This window comes from Arvicanthis niloticus, chromosome 25, assembly GCF_011762505.2.
Source record: "Arvicanthis niloticus isolate mArvNil1 chromosome 25, mArvNil1.pat.X, whole genome shotgun sequence".
In the NCBI taxonomy this organism is placed as follows: Eukaryota; Metazoa; Chordata; class Mammalia; order Rodentia; family Muridae; genus Arvicanthis; species Arvicanthis niloticus.
In genome coordinates this window covers 33,516,934-33,530,488 of record NC_133433.1, presented here as the reverse complement: position 1 = coordinate 33,530,488, position 13,555 = coordinate 33,516,934, and positions in this window count along the sequence as shown.

The following is a 13,555-nucleotide window of genomic DNA, read 5'->3' as shown; positions in this document are numbered from 1 at the left end:
TGCAATAGTCAAGAAAAGAGAGCATTCCCTGAGCCTTATAGCTGTGTGTCTCCATTTTATGTTCTAACATGATCAAAAAGGTGACTTCGTCGATTTCGATTACTTACTAAGGTGGTATGCCTTATGAAATGATAAAATATGATGTTGTATGAGTTTATTTTTTAAATGCTGTTTGAATCTCCTGTATGTGAAGACAATGCATATTTGGTAGTAAAGAAAACAGAGTTGTCTTTCATATGTAGAGGATAAGACAAACCTTCTCCAAGGGCAAGGCTAAGACAAGGGCAGAGCTATTGTGCTTTCTTCAGGAAGAGCTTCCAGGCCTGCAGGAAGAGCTTTCTGCACAGAGGAAAGAACTAGAAGCAAGCAAGAACACAGGGGACATGTTTTCAGAGTGGCAAGCAGAAGAGACACTACTCTTTGACTTTCAAAAAGGACATTAGTTTACTAAATGCAGTTAACCATTGAACCCCTCTTCAGCAAAACTGAACAAAAGCAGAACACCTCAGCTACAGACATTGGACCATGCACATGGCTAGAGTCCATGGCACAGCACCCTGACACATGTCAAATCACAAAGCAGCAATCCTTGAAACAAAGGCTCATAGGAAGGAGAAATTGGAGAAGAAGTCAAACAAGAATGCTAGGAAAAGACTTCAAACCGAGTGCTTCCTTGGGGAGTTTATTTCTACAGACTGTCTGTATTGTTGAAGGATTTCCTTGGCTTACATCAAAACTATATTTTCCTAAGGTTAACATGGGGCTTGAGCTGAACAAAATTTTGATTTCTCTTTCCTTCTACTTTGAAACAGTGTGAACCATTTCTTTAATGGAAGGACAAGAAAATAAAAAAGAAAGAAAGAAAAGTCCTAGTGTTTGTCTCTTGAGGGGGGAAAATCCCAAGCATTGGTGACAATGACGTACATGGGATAATTTATTTAACTCTTTCCACAAATCACTCATCCATTTATCCATGTTGTCAGATAGTGAGCCAGTCAGCATTTGTTAATTACCTACTGTTGAGGAAACACATCATTAAGAGCTGTGTAGACACAGCAATGTTGGGGAACCAGTCAGTGACCTCAAACAGCACATGATCACAGTTCATACAAGATTGGCATTTGCTTTAGGGTAGACCAATGTATCTCTACAGAATCTCTTATGAGGCTGGGTATCGCTCTAGAATTCTCAAGGAAACACTGTCCAAATGAAAAATCCAGGGTTGTCATGAAACTCATAATAGATATTAAGTTACTGCCCCAGGGTAGATGTAAGATGAGCTAAAACAACAGAAGACTCATGGTGAGCTGGGTTTGTCTGCTAGGGCTTGGCAAAATGTTTAATTTGATGAAGGGGAGGAGTAAATCACAAGTATTCGCTGATGACAAAAGTCAGAAATAACTTGTTTCTGCATTTGGCAGCCTGAGCTGTGCAATTCTGTTGTCAGGTCCTGTTCCTACAGGAAGCCTCGTGTTTAGGAACATGAAAAACATTTTGTCTTGCTAAAAGTCAAAATCACCGATGAGGCAGCTTCAAGTCTCTCTTTCCCATAATTTTTCTACAATTAAAAATATTAAATTCTCCGGTTTTCCTGTTAGTGTAGCCTGTTCATCTTTTCCAGACTGCATCCTTGACTTGCAACTGTAGGTTAGATAAAGGATGGCTGCCAATTTTAATAGCAACATACTCCGGTGGTGCCCCCATGCTGGCCAAAACGGCAAATGTTCTAGATCGTTCACAGCCATTTGTCTAAGTTTTGTGGAGCAGAGTCTCACCACAGGACTCGTATTGGTTCTCCTATGAAATGAGTTAATCAACTTTGATATCTCTCCCAAAGCAGTTCTATGTGGGAATGCTGTGACACAATGTAAGTACTGCAATTCCACCACTTGGAATAAAAGCGATCATCATGCTAGTGGAAACAAGTAGCCAACACACACTGCATTGATGTGGCTTTTAAAAAAAGAAGCTTTTCATGTTGAAATAATCTTGAATCTGCAACAAAATAGCAAAGATGTTTCAGAAAGAGCTCAGCTGCCCTTCAGCCATCTTCCCTCACATTATCACCCTATTTAATCAAAGAACTCCCAAAGCAGGAAATGACCATGGATGCATTCCTAGAAAATGAGTGAGAGAACATATTCATATTTCACCCATTTTCCTCACTCAAGTTCTTTTTTTTTCCCAAGATCAGACCTAAGATCTTACTTGACATTTGGGGCACTTTCCCTTCATCCCAAAACTAGTTCTTTTGGATGGCGGGAAAAGGCGTCTTATGGGTGGTTCTGGTTCCGAATTGATTTCACTGGTGCCGTGGAAAATCTCAGCTTGTTCTTTTCCCATGAAGAAAGCTGTTATTTCTATGTTCAGCTTGCTGTCCATTTTTAATCGCATTCACCATTCTTGAGATTTTGGAAGGTAACTTGATTGTACTCAATGAAATCGCTTATTTTCCTTTTGACCCTTTAAAAATTGCCAATACCTGAGAACCTCTACCCGTGATAAGCAAAGGAAGTTTCTGGAAAAAACAGATTTTTATATTCTGAACCTGTGCCAGGAGTTTTAGGATGTTTGGTGGGTGTGTAATGAGCTGACGTGGGTCCTGGGAAAGTAGTTCTTATCAGGAGGAAACACAAATCTACGCAGTCCTATGATTTTTTTTCATTCATGTACTATCAGGAAAACTGTGCTGAGTACATTGGCTTATTACTGGGCACAGAGGATTTTTTCCACCTTGAACTTTGGGAAGATATCATCTCAAGAGTCTTATGTTCAGAGTCAGGTCTTGGGCACATTTACACAATGCCACCAGAGGCTGCCAAGAATGCACACTTGACACTAAGTGTGCTCCTGTAACAGTTGATACCTTCAGGCCAACACCAATTGTAAGGCACACCTCAGCATTCTGAATGCCGGGGTTTTGTGGATAACCCCTGAGCAGATGTGTCCGCTGTGATATTTGGCCTGGCTAGTAATTGGTAACTGCTGAAAGCCTCCTCCTGTAGGGGAAAGTTTGCAAGGCACGTCTTTCTTTCCCTCCTACTGTTTAAGCAATGCAGACTGTCAAATTATGCATGGCAGATGGATTACAGTTTGTCCTTTTAGTGACAGGAAAAGCTGTTTCAACATCCTGGCAAAGGCATCGTCGACGTCAAGATAAGATTCCATTGCTTTTCAGTTTTCTTGAGGAAAACTCTCCTTGGTCTGGTGCAACAAGCCACTATAAAAGCTTTTAGTTATTCTGTGCTATAATAAAATGACTGGTTATTTCATTTAAAAACTCTACCAGGAGTGCTTATAAGCATTTTATAATTACATGTGTGGCTTGGCTAAACTGGTTTGTCTGGGTGGTGTATAAATTACAAGAGGCATTGAATGTGTTTATAAGTCATACTGGCATTGTTGGGAAAATGTTCTCTGCATTTAAAATAAGCAAAAGACAACTGCCTCCTCCTTTTCGTTAGTGCCATTAAGGAAACTGAGGTCCAATTCTCGTAAGTTTCCTGTGCCTTTTCTTTTCTTTAATTTTTATGCCCTCATGTCTTCCCTTGCTCTCTCCCCCGTGGCTGTTGTCTTTTCTCTATCTTTGTTCTTTCTGGAGATAGCTTTGATTTCTCCCTCATCAGACATTCTTCAAGGAGTCTCTGACCTGGCTCCAGCTCGACTAGATAAGCTTCAAAGAACTGTCACTGAACTCTGCTATCTGTTGAACGAATAAATGAAAGAAGAATCATAAAAAAAAAATTGTATGTATAATTTTGAATGAACCTCTTACATGTTCTCAGCCTCTACTGGGCTTTTTTTTTTTTTTCCTTTAATCAGTTCTGATTTGGAGAAAAAAAATTATTTTCAGAGTGATAAGGATGGTCTTTAGAATACATCTCCCTCTGTTTTATAGCCCAGCATTTAATTTCTTACTGTCCTTCAGGAACTTCAGTCGCTCTTTGTTCTTCAAATAGCTAGTGAGTCACACCGACCTTCTGTTGAATGTGTCTTCCATCTACCTCTTTTTTTGCCTTTACTTCTACCAGGCCCCTAGGACTGCTCTTGTCCAGACACCCAGACCTTGGCAATTACTTGTCCTGGTCGTAAGGCCTGCTCTCCTCTGCTGAAATGACATGTGAAACTCCTGCTTTCATCTTGAAAGTTACCTGCTCCAAATGATGCACACTTACAGGAACCTTAGCATGCATGACATTTATCTACAGGAGTAATTAGGACAGACACAGACTCTACTGCCTTTTAAGTTAGAGACACAGTTCCCTGAGCTCAGTCATCCTCTTCCGCTCCTCTCTCTCACCTCCTGCTTTCCCCCCTGGGCCTCAGCTTCTCTAATTCTATTGTGCTCCCAGCCTCATTCCAAAATCTACAAGAAACTGCTGACACCTAGGTTGTCATCTCTTCGGAGCCCTTTAAGCCTGCTCCTTCCCAAAGCTAAATAAAAGCTATTCTTTTTTTACAAAGTTGAACTTAGTACCTTCATAGGAAATTGATGAGCAACAATATCAAAATTACTCCTACAAACATCTAACATCATTTTAAAGACTTCTTAGCAGTGCTTCTCATTCCACAGATGCCTCATCCTCCAGGATGTAATTATTGTCGTTTATTCACTGTGATAGAGATGTGGTCACAAGCTGGGAGGCCTTGAAAGCACCCTTCTTTATTGGTGTTGCCAAACAAATACCAGAAGAGAGTCTTTGTTACAGTGGTCACCTCATTCCTCCTGGCTGTTTAGCATAAGAAAGACACTTCCAGTTAAGGACTGATAATATTCTGGCTGAGCATTACCCTTCTAGTCATGTTTGCCAATACCTCATGTGCTACCCTCAGCAAGAGGCTTTTACTTTTCTGTGCTCTATGGCTTGCTCTCCCACTACTGTGCTGTCATTGCCCCCTCTATGTTTTGGCTTTCTGCCCATCAATTCAAATTTCAAATCTCAGATCCTCTACCCAGGCCCCCTCAAAAACCTGTCCATTATAGCCCATTCTGGTTGACTAAATACTCTCTAAATACAGTGAAATTTATCCTCCATAGTGATATGAAGGTGGAAATTTTGAGACAATTTCACCATGAAAGCTCCACCATCATGAAGGAATCAAAGCTATGACTATTAGAATAGGCTAGTTATCTCAGGACTGGCTTGATTATAAAAGTGCACAGATGTGTCTTCCTGTTCACATCATTTCTCTCATCTGGGTCTTTCGTTCTTCTCACTGTGTGGAACTCTCTAGTATATTATGTCATGGACAGAAGACTCTCATCAGATTGGGCCCTTTGGTTTGAGGCTTCTCAGCCCTTCAATGGATTAAAAAAAATCATTTAAGTTATTCAGCCACTGGAATTGTTATAACAGAAAAGGTATAAATACAACCAAGTATTAGGCAGTTTTACATTATCTTGTCTCTTGCACTTCCTGTGCATGCCACTACATTTCTCAACCATACCATGAAATTCAAAGAGCTAAAAATCTAAGTCAGTGTTTCTTAACTTTTTTAATCTTAGTCACAATATTTTGTAAGAGGAAGCGAAACTAGGGATGCCAAACTTTTTGAGGTTCAGAAATAAAATCCTTGCAGAAATCAAAAATTTCAGATAGTGCTGTGGATAAAGTGATTTCTGCTCAACCAAGAGACCCTGACTCTGAGTTCAGATTGCCAGTATTCTTGAAGACAACTGAGTATAAAAGTACTCACCTATCATCACAAAATATCATAGAATAATCCATGGAGCTTGCTGGCCACACAGCCCCGCAGAGTTGGCAAGTTACAGATACCTTGAAAAGCCCTGATTGCAAACATTAGGTTAAAAAAAAAAAAAAGGGAATGTTAAAGAAAAATATTCAACCTCAACTTATGTCTTAAACACGTTTACATCTGCACACATATGCACACACAATGCAATATAGAATTTCTTCCACGATGCGTATGAACCACATCAATGAGCAGCATGGCATGATGAGTAATGGACACATAACCAATAGCTCTTTAATCGGTCTTAAGACACCCATACAACAAGAGGAAAATCATACATGGAACTAGAAACCTAGCCAACTACATAGGGCTAGCAAAGTCGTGGATCTTGGGGGAGAACCTACAATTGCCCTTTACTAAACCAGCGTCATCCCTAACTGCAGTCAGAATATTTCTTCTTATGCCCACCATTAGGTATAGTTCTCATCCCCATCAAAAAATCTTTACATTACAGAAGAAGCACCACTAAAAGGCAGTGGACAAGAAGTTGTGTGTTCCCCAGTTCTAACTGACACATCTACAATGTAATTCCTGCACCTCAGACTCAAGATTTGGGAAGCAGGTGGGGGATTTCTGTCTTACAGCTACACTGGCTATCGTTATTGTACATTTTTAAGACATTAAACATTTGGTGGGTGGGACCAATAATTTGTTGTCTTCATTACATACTACAAACAACTCAGTGTAAGGTTGCAAGTGGACAGGTACACAAAAGATATAAGACCACTTCTCTTCCAGGAGCAGGAAGAGATGGGCACCCAGAGCCTTTCTCCCTGTTTCCTCTACTGCACCACAATAATTCTTTCTCAGTTATTTCCAGATTTCCCTTTCCAGCCAGAACTCAGAGAACTAAGGTCACTGAGCTGGAAACTTTGCATTTGCTGCATGTAAATGGAGCGCCATTGCTCAGTGTCCTTCCAAATGTCCATGACCAAGAACACTTCAGAAGTCTGTGACACTGTGTGTAAGTAAAGATGGAACCATCCTACATAGAAAAAGAAAAATGTCCTGTAGGAGGAAGAGCAGACACAGGATAGGGAGCTCTTCAGGCCAGTCTTTGGAATGAGAAGGATGCAACAACCATTTAAAAAAAAAAATGCTTTTCTCCATTTTCATTCCTATAGTTTTTTCAAACAGAAACAATTATTGGTCGGAATTTTGACTGTGGGATGGCAATCCCCTTCCTCATTTGGTGCCTTGTCTTCCTGCTGGAGGTGGGCTCTATAAGTTCCCTCTCCCTACTGTTGGGCATTTCATCTAGGGTCCCTCTCTTTGAGTCCTGAGAGTCTCTCACCTCCCAGGTCTCTGGTTCATTCTAGAGTGTAAAAAAAAAAAAAAGAAAAAGAAAAAAAAAGGAAGGAAGGAAGGAAAGAAGGAAGGAAGGAAGGAAGGAAGGGAGGGAGGGAGGGAGGGAGGGAGGGAGAAAGAGAGAGAGAGAGAGAGAGAGTGAGTGAGAGAGAGAGAGAGAGAGAGAGAGGAAAACTGGCTTCTAACAGATAAGAACTAAAAAAGATGATCCATCCAGTTTCCATCTGCACCCAGAGATGATCCTGTACCACATTGATCTATACCCAAATACTCCTGTTCTCCCAGGAGTGCAGACATGCCTGTGAGGACAGGTAAGACCACCACTTCTGTTGAGAGGGACCCACCCAGAATCCTCAGGTCACAGGAACCAAGGAGCAACCTGGAACAGGATCCTTCAGGTTTCTATCTACTCCGGAGCTTATCCTATGCCACAGCTCTCCATGCCCAAATTCCTGATGGAAAGAACTGGTCTACCAGGAGTACTGACACACAGGCTTGCAGTCAGAGACAGCAAGACCAGCTAACACCAGAGATAACCAGATGGCAAGAGGCAAGGGCAAGAACATAAGCAACAGAAATCAAGGCTACTTGGAATCATCAGAACCCAGTTCTACTACTATAGTAAGCCCTGGACACCCCATCACACCAGAAAAGCAAGACTCTGATTTTAAATCACATCTCAAAATGATGATAGAGGACATTAAGAAGGACATAAATAACTCCCTTAAGAAGTACAGGAGAACACAGGTAAACAGGTAGAAGCCCTTAAAGAAGAAACACAAAAATTCCTTAAAGAAGTACAAGAAAACACAACAGGTGAAGGAATTGAACAAAACCATCCAGAACCTAAAAATGGAAATAGAAACAATAAAAAAATCACAAAGGGAGACTACCCTGGAGATAAAAAACCTAGGAAAGAGATCAGGAGTCATAGATGCAAGCATCACCAACAGAATACAAGAGACAGAAGAAAGAATCTCAGGTGCAGAAGATACCATAGAAAACACTGACACAACCATCAAAGAAAATGCAGAATGCAAAAATCTTCTAATCCAAAACACCCAGGAAATCCAGGACACAATGAGAAGACCAAACCTAAGGATAATAGGTATAGAAGAGAGCAAAGATTCTTAAATTAAAGGGCCAGTAAATATCTTCAACAAAATTATAGAAGAAAACTTCCCTAACCTAAGAAAAGAGATTCCCATAAACATACAAGAAGCCTACAGAACTCCAAATCGATTGAACCAGAAAAGAAATACCTCTTGTCACATAATAAAACACTAAATGCAGAAAAAAAGAATATTAAAAGCAGTAAGGGAAAAAGATCAAGTAACATATAAAGGCAGACCTATAAGAATTATATCAGACTTCTCACCAGAGACTATGAAAGCTAGAAGATCCTGGGCAAATGTCATACAGACCCTAAGAGAACACAAATACCAGCCAAGGGTACCATACTCTCAATTACCATAGATGGAGAAACCAAGATATCCCATGACAAAATCAAACTTATACAACATCTTTCCACAAATCCAGTCCCACAAAGGATAATAGATGGAAAATGCCAACACAAGGAGGGAAACTACTAGAATAAGCAAGAAGGTAATCTTTCAACAAACCCAAAAGAAGATAGCCACACAAACATAAAAATAACAGGAAGCAAAAGCCACTTTTTCTTAGTATGTCTTAACATCAATGGACTCAATTCCTCAATAAAAAGACAAAGACTAACAGACTGGATATGTAAACAGGACCCAGAATTTTGTTGTAAACAGTAAATGCACCTCAATGTCAAAGACAGACACTACCTCAGAGTAAAGGGCTGGGAAACAAGTTTCCAAGCAAATTGTCCCAAGAAACAAGCTGGAGTACCCATTCTAATATCAAAGAAAATCAAATTTCAACCAAAAGTTATCAAAAAGGATAAGGAAGGACACTTCATACTCCTCAAAGGAAAATCTACCAAGAACTCTCAATTCTGAACATCTATGCTCCAAATGCAAGGGCACTTACTTTCAAAAAAGAAAGTTTACTAAAGCTCAAAGCACACATTGCACCTCACACAATAATAGTGGGAGACTTCAACACCCCACTCTCATCAATGGACAGATCATGGAAACACAAACTAAACAAAGACCCAGTAAAACTAACAGAAGTTATGGAACAAATGGATTTAACAGGTTCTTCTTTCTTAAGTTGTTACTTTTTTTTAACTAGATATTTTATTTATTTACATTTCAGATGTCATCCCCTTTCCCCATCACCTCCCCAATAAACCCCCTATCCCATCCCTCCTCCTCCTTTTTGATTTTATACCATTTTTATTTCATGCAAGTATTAAGGTCAGTTCTAGGTTGAAGGTATAGCAATACAATTGATGCAAATAATCAAGGAACAAGCAAGACAATAAACACGGAGAGTCAAAGAACAAGCAAGGCAGTAAACAGAGTCCCATGAACACTCCCGTGCATCAGTGTGTTCTGTGTTGTAGGCTATTGGTGAAAGAAAAAGAAAAAATGTCAAGTTTAATTAATAATTAATTATTTTCAAGAAAGAGTTTCTCTGAATATCCCTGGCTGTCCTAGAAGTTGCTCTGTAGACCAGTCTGGACCTGCACTCACAGACCTGCTTGACTCTGCCTCAGAGCTGGGATTAAAGGTGTGTGTTACCACTACCCTGCTTGTGAGTATTTAAACCACACAATATCACTTACTCAAACCATCTGCCAAAGACAGTTTCTGTGCTCTTGAGTTCGCATACGCTAGTTGACTTCCTTTGAACATCAGAGCACCTGCATTCCCCAGAATGGTTTTGTGTATGTCACAAAGCATAGATGTTCGCCATTGGAGACTTCTGTTCCTCCATTAAGCATTTGCATGTGTTAGAACCAAGAGTGTATTAACTACCAGTGAATGTACAAAACATTCCTGTTGCTGACATCTTAATTAGCTCATTGATTATACTTTAATTATCCATTGTCCGTAATCTACAATTGTTGACAACTGAATTTGCAGTCATTGGTGTTAATTATGTATTCAGCAATCACTCTCAAGCCTGGTCTGGAGCATTCCAGCCAATTCAGCCCATGCACATGACGGTGGTGCCTGCTGCTTGCACACTCATAGCAATGTTCCAAGGAGGAATTGACAAGGCAGTCTCCAGCTAAATTTGACATTGATTTTTTTTTCAGCCACTCTCTAACTATTACAATTCTACATTCAAAGTGTTCCATCAGAGATTTTTATTTTATGTTTTTCACTTAAAATAAGAAAACATTTAGAATGTAAAGTAGCTCCTATTTTATGTAAAACTTCAGCCAACCAGAAAATAATTAAGGGCTACATTGTCAAATACCCACAGGACCGAGCCTACCCTGCTCTCTTCCCCATGTGTGTGATTGCGAAGGTCCAGGAAATCTTTCCAAAAATATCTCTGAAAGTAGCTGTCTGTTACAATTGCCTGACTGTTATTTCTAAGCTAATGAGTAAGCACAGCCTAACAAAGGATTTTTTTATTTCCGTGAATATTAAATTAAATTATACTTTGGAGGACTTTTAATCACTCAGTTCTTGACATTTGTGCTAACCATAAAAAGAATGAATGCAAAGATATCTGTATAGTAGCATTAAAATTAGCTTTACTAGGTTATTGGCTTAATAAAGATGCTGATCCTATTAGTTTAACGACATCTATATAACATTTTAAAAATTTACACACTTCAGAATTTTATTTATTTCATCTTGAAGCCTAGATTACTTCACCAAATAAAACTATAATGTTCATAATACAGTGTAATTTAAAAAGTATATATATATACTGATCCATTGTTTGTACTTATTTAAGACATGTAAATTTTAGAATTTTTTATTTCTTCATTAATGGTTTTGTTTTTTAGAAATTCAAAGCCATTGAACTTCTTAAGAGGCTCCAATTAAGAGAAAAATCTCTCTGGAAGTAGTGATAGCTTTAGTGGTTATCCAGGAACTGCTTAGGAGAAGAGCACACAGCAGGTAGAGCTGTTGGAGCTCTGACAGCATCTTAGCAAAGGGGACATGCTAAGATGACTTACATGCACTGTCCCTGCAGAGCCCTGCACTGCCTGTGCAGAGAGAGGCATGGCTTCTGTAGAGGAATATATTTAGCTCTGTTATATTACACACTTATCTTAAACCCTATACTCTTCTGATGATATGATTCTATATCTAGAAATACTAAACCAATTCAAAACCTAGTTTCACAATTAAAAACAAAGAGTACTCATGAGCAATTCAAGCACAAGAGAATGCAATACAACAAAGAGAATTCAAGGGATGGAGAGATGGCTCAGCAGTTAACAATGTGTAACTGTTCTTCGGAGGATCCAAGTTGGATTTCCAGCACCCACATATGCACATACATACAGATATACACATACACACAAAAGGCACATACATGCATACACCCATACACATGCACACCAAAAAATACACACGCAGATACATATAAACACACAACCATACACACATATATAGATATACATATGCACAATACACACACATATTATTTTTAAATCTTTGAGAAAGAAAGAGAAGGAATTAAGAAAAAAAGCAAGTTGCTGATAATAGCATCTTAGAAAATGAACTGAAGAGAAATTATTTATATATCTTTAAAGTGCCTAAAAGGTTTGGGTTTCTTTTTTACAATTTTCTTATTGACATTGTCTCCTTTGCTTGAATACAACAAAGAGTTCCAAAGGCTAAACATTTTCCAACACTGATAGTTTCTTCTTTTCTCAGAATTCTTCCTATTAGAGATGGACTAGTATATTCTAAAATCCCACATTTTTCCCTTTTCAGTAAGTGAGAACTCAGGTAGGGCCATGTGTTGGTCATATTTCTATCAGTATAAAACATTCCTGAGGTAATAAACGTATGAACAGAAAAGAATTGTTTTAACCCACTCTTTTGGAGGTTCTAGTCCTTGGTCTCCATAAGGACAGTACTCTGATGACATGAAACTTCTCACTAGATTCTTCCATTCAAACTCCTAGCACTCCCTCAATAGTACAAGTCTGGGGATAAAACCTTCAACATGCGGGACTTGCAGGGACATTCCAGACCCAAAATACATTGGCAGGCTAGATAGTGAGTGGAATATTCCAAATGTTCCTGCCTACCTCAGTGGGCCCTATTCTGAGAGGACAACAGTTATGAAATCAGAGTTTAGAGAAAATACCTTCATCCGAGCAGAAGATCTCCATGCCCTGCATGGATAGTATAAGATGATGTGATGGGGACCTCCCAAGCTGTCCATTTCACAGTGGTCAGTGTGTGGCAAGTGTTCGAGTTTGGGCTTAGCCAGAAGCCATGCACTTTCTGGAGGGCTTCTAGGTAGCAACATGGCTTCTTTTAACTGTAAAGCATAAAGCACTTCTCAATTTTTAGGACTGTGTTTTATGTCTCTTGTTACAGCTACTTGGTTGCACTAACTGAACTTCCTGTTTGTTTTCCCGAAATGAGGTACCTCTCATAGAAGTAAGATTTAGCAGTCAGTCAATCAGAGCTTTCAGGAAGGGTTAGGAGTCAAGTCTCCCTCTGAGTGCTTACTCTCATTTTATCATAACAAAAGTTATGTTTGTGATATCTTGATTAAATGCATATCTATAAGTCATTTTGTTTCATTATATTAATGTTAAATGAAGTTCTACTAATTAAATTACCTGGTCACCTGACTGCCATCTATATTGAAAAGGAAAATGGGGGTTGGGGTAGGATAGTCAGAAGCCGCACTGTGTACTTACATTTCTCCCACAAAGGGCAGTGAGCCTTTTATGGCAGCATATGTCTAAAAGTAACAGGAGAGATAATTGTTTATCAGATTCAACCACTGGAAAGAAAGAAAGCCACTAACTGTGCTCGGAGGCAGGTTCTTGCTGAGGAACCGTGAATACGTTTAGGTTTCTCTTTTGGGGTCTGCAAAGCTTCTCCATCATTCACCATCTCTCACTTTATCCCTCTCCCCAGTCACTGTAGTACAAGTAAAATTATGTGGTGCTCTGGAACATCATGGGTTTTAAAATACACATAACTCAGACTTTCATAAGGTTATAAGTACAACCTTCTCTTGAGACATGCATGACTTAAATAAAATGTAAACAAACACCAGGTCACTTTGCATTTGAATCCTCTGCTCCTGAAGAGAAGCATAGTATGCCAAGGAAATTACATAATGCCTTGTTATGGGATGAGAGAAAGTGCTTTGAGATTTAGAATACGTCACCAAAGTAATCTGATGATCATAGGCACAATGTGTGTGTAATTGAAACATTTTCAGCTTGACCAGGTATGATCTAATGGCCATTCATAAACACAGATATCTAACCTATGGATCTTGGTGAAATGCCTGCCTTCTTAAAATCTGCATAGATTATCTTGGTCCTCGTGTCTTTTTGAATTTGTCAGCCTAGTTTTGGATTCTTTTAGGGAGAGTGCAATAGCAACTTAAACCTCAG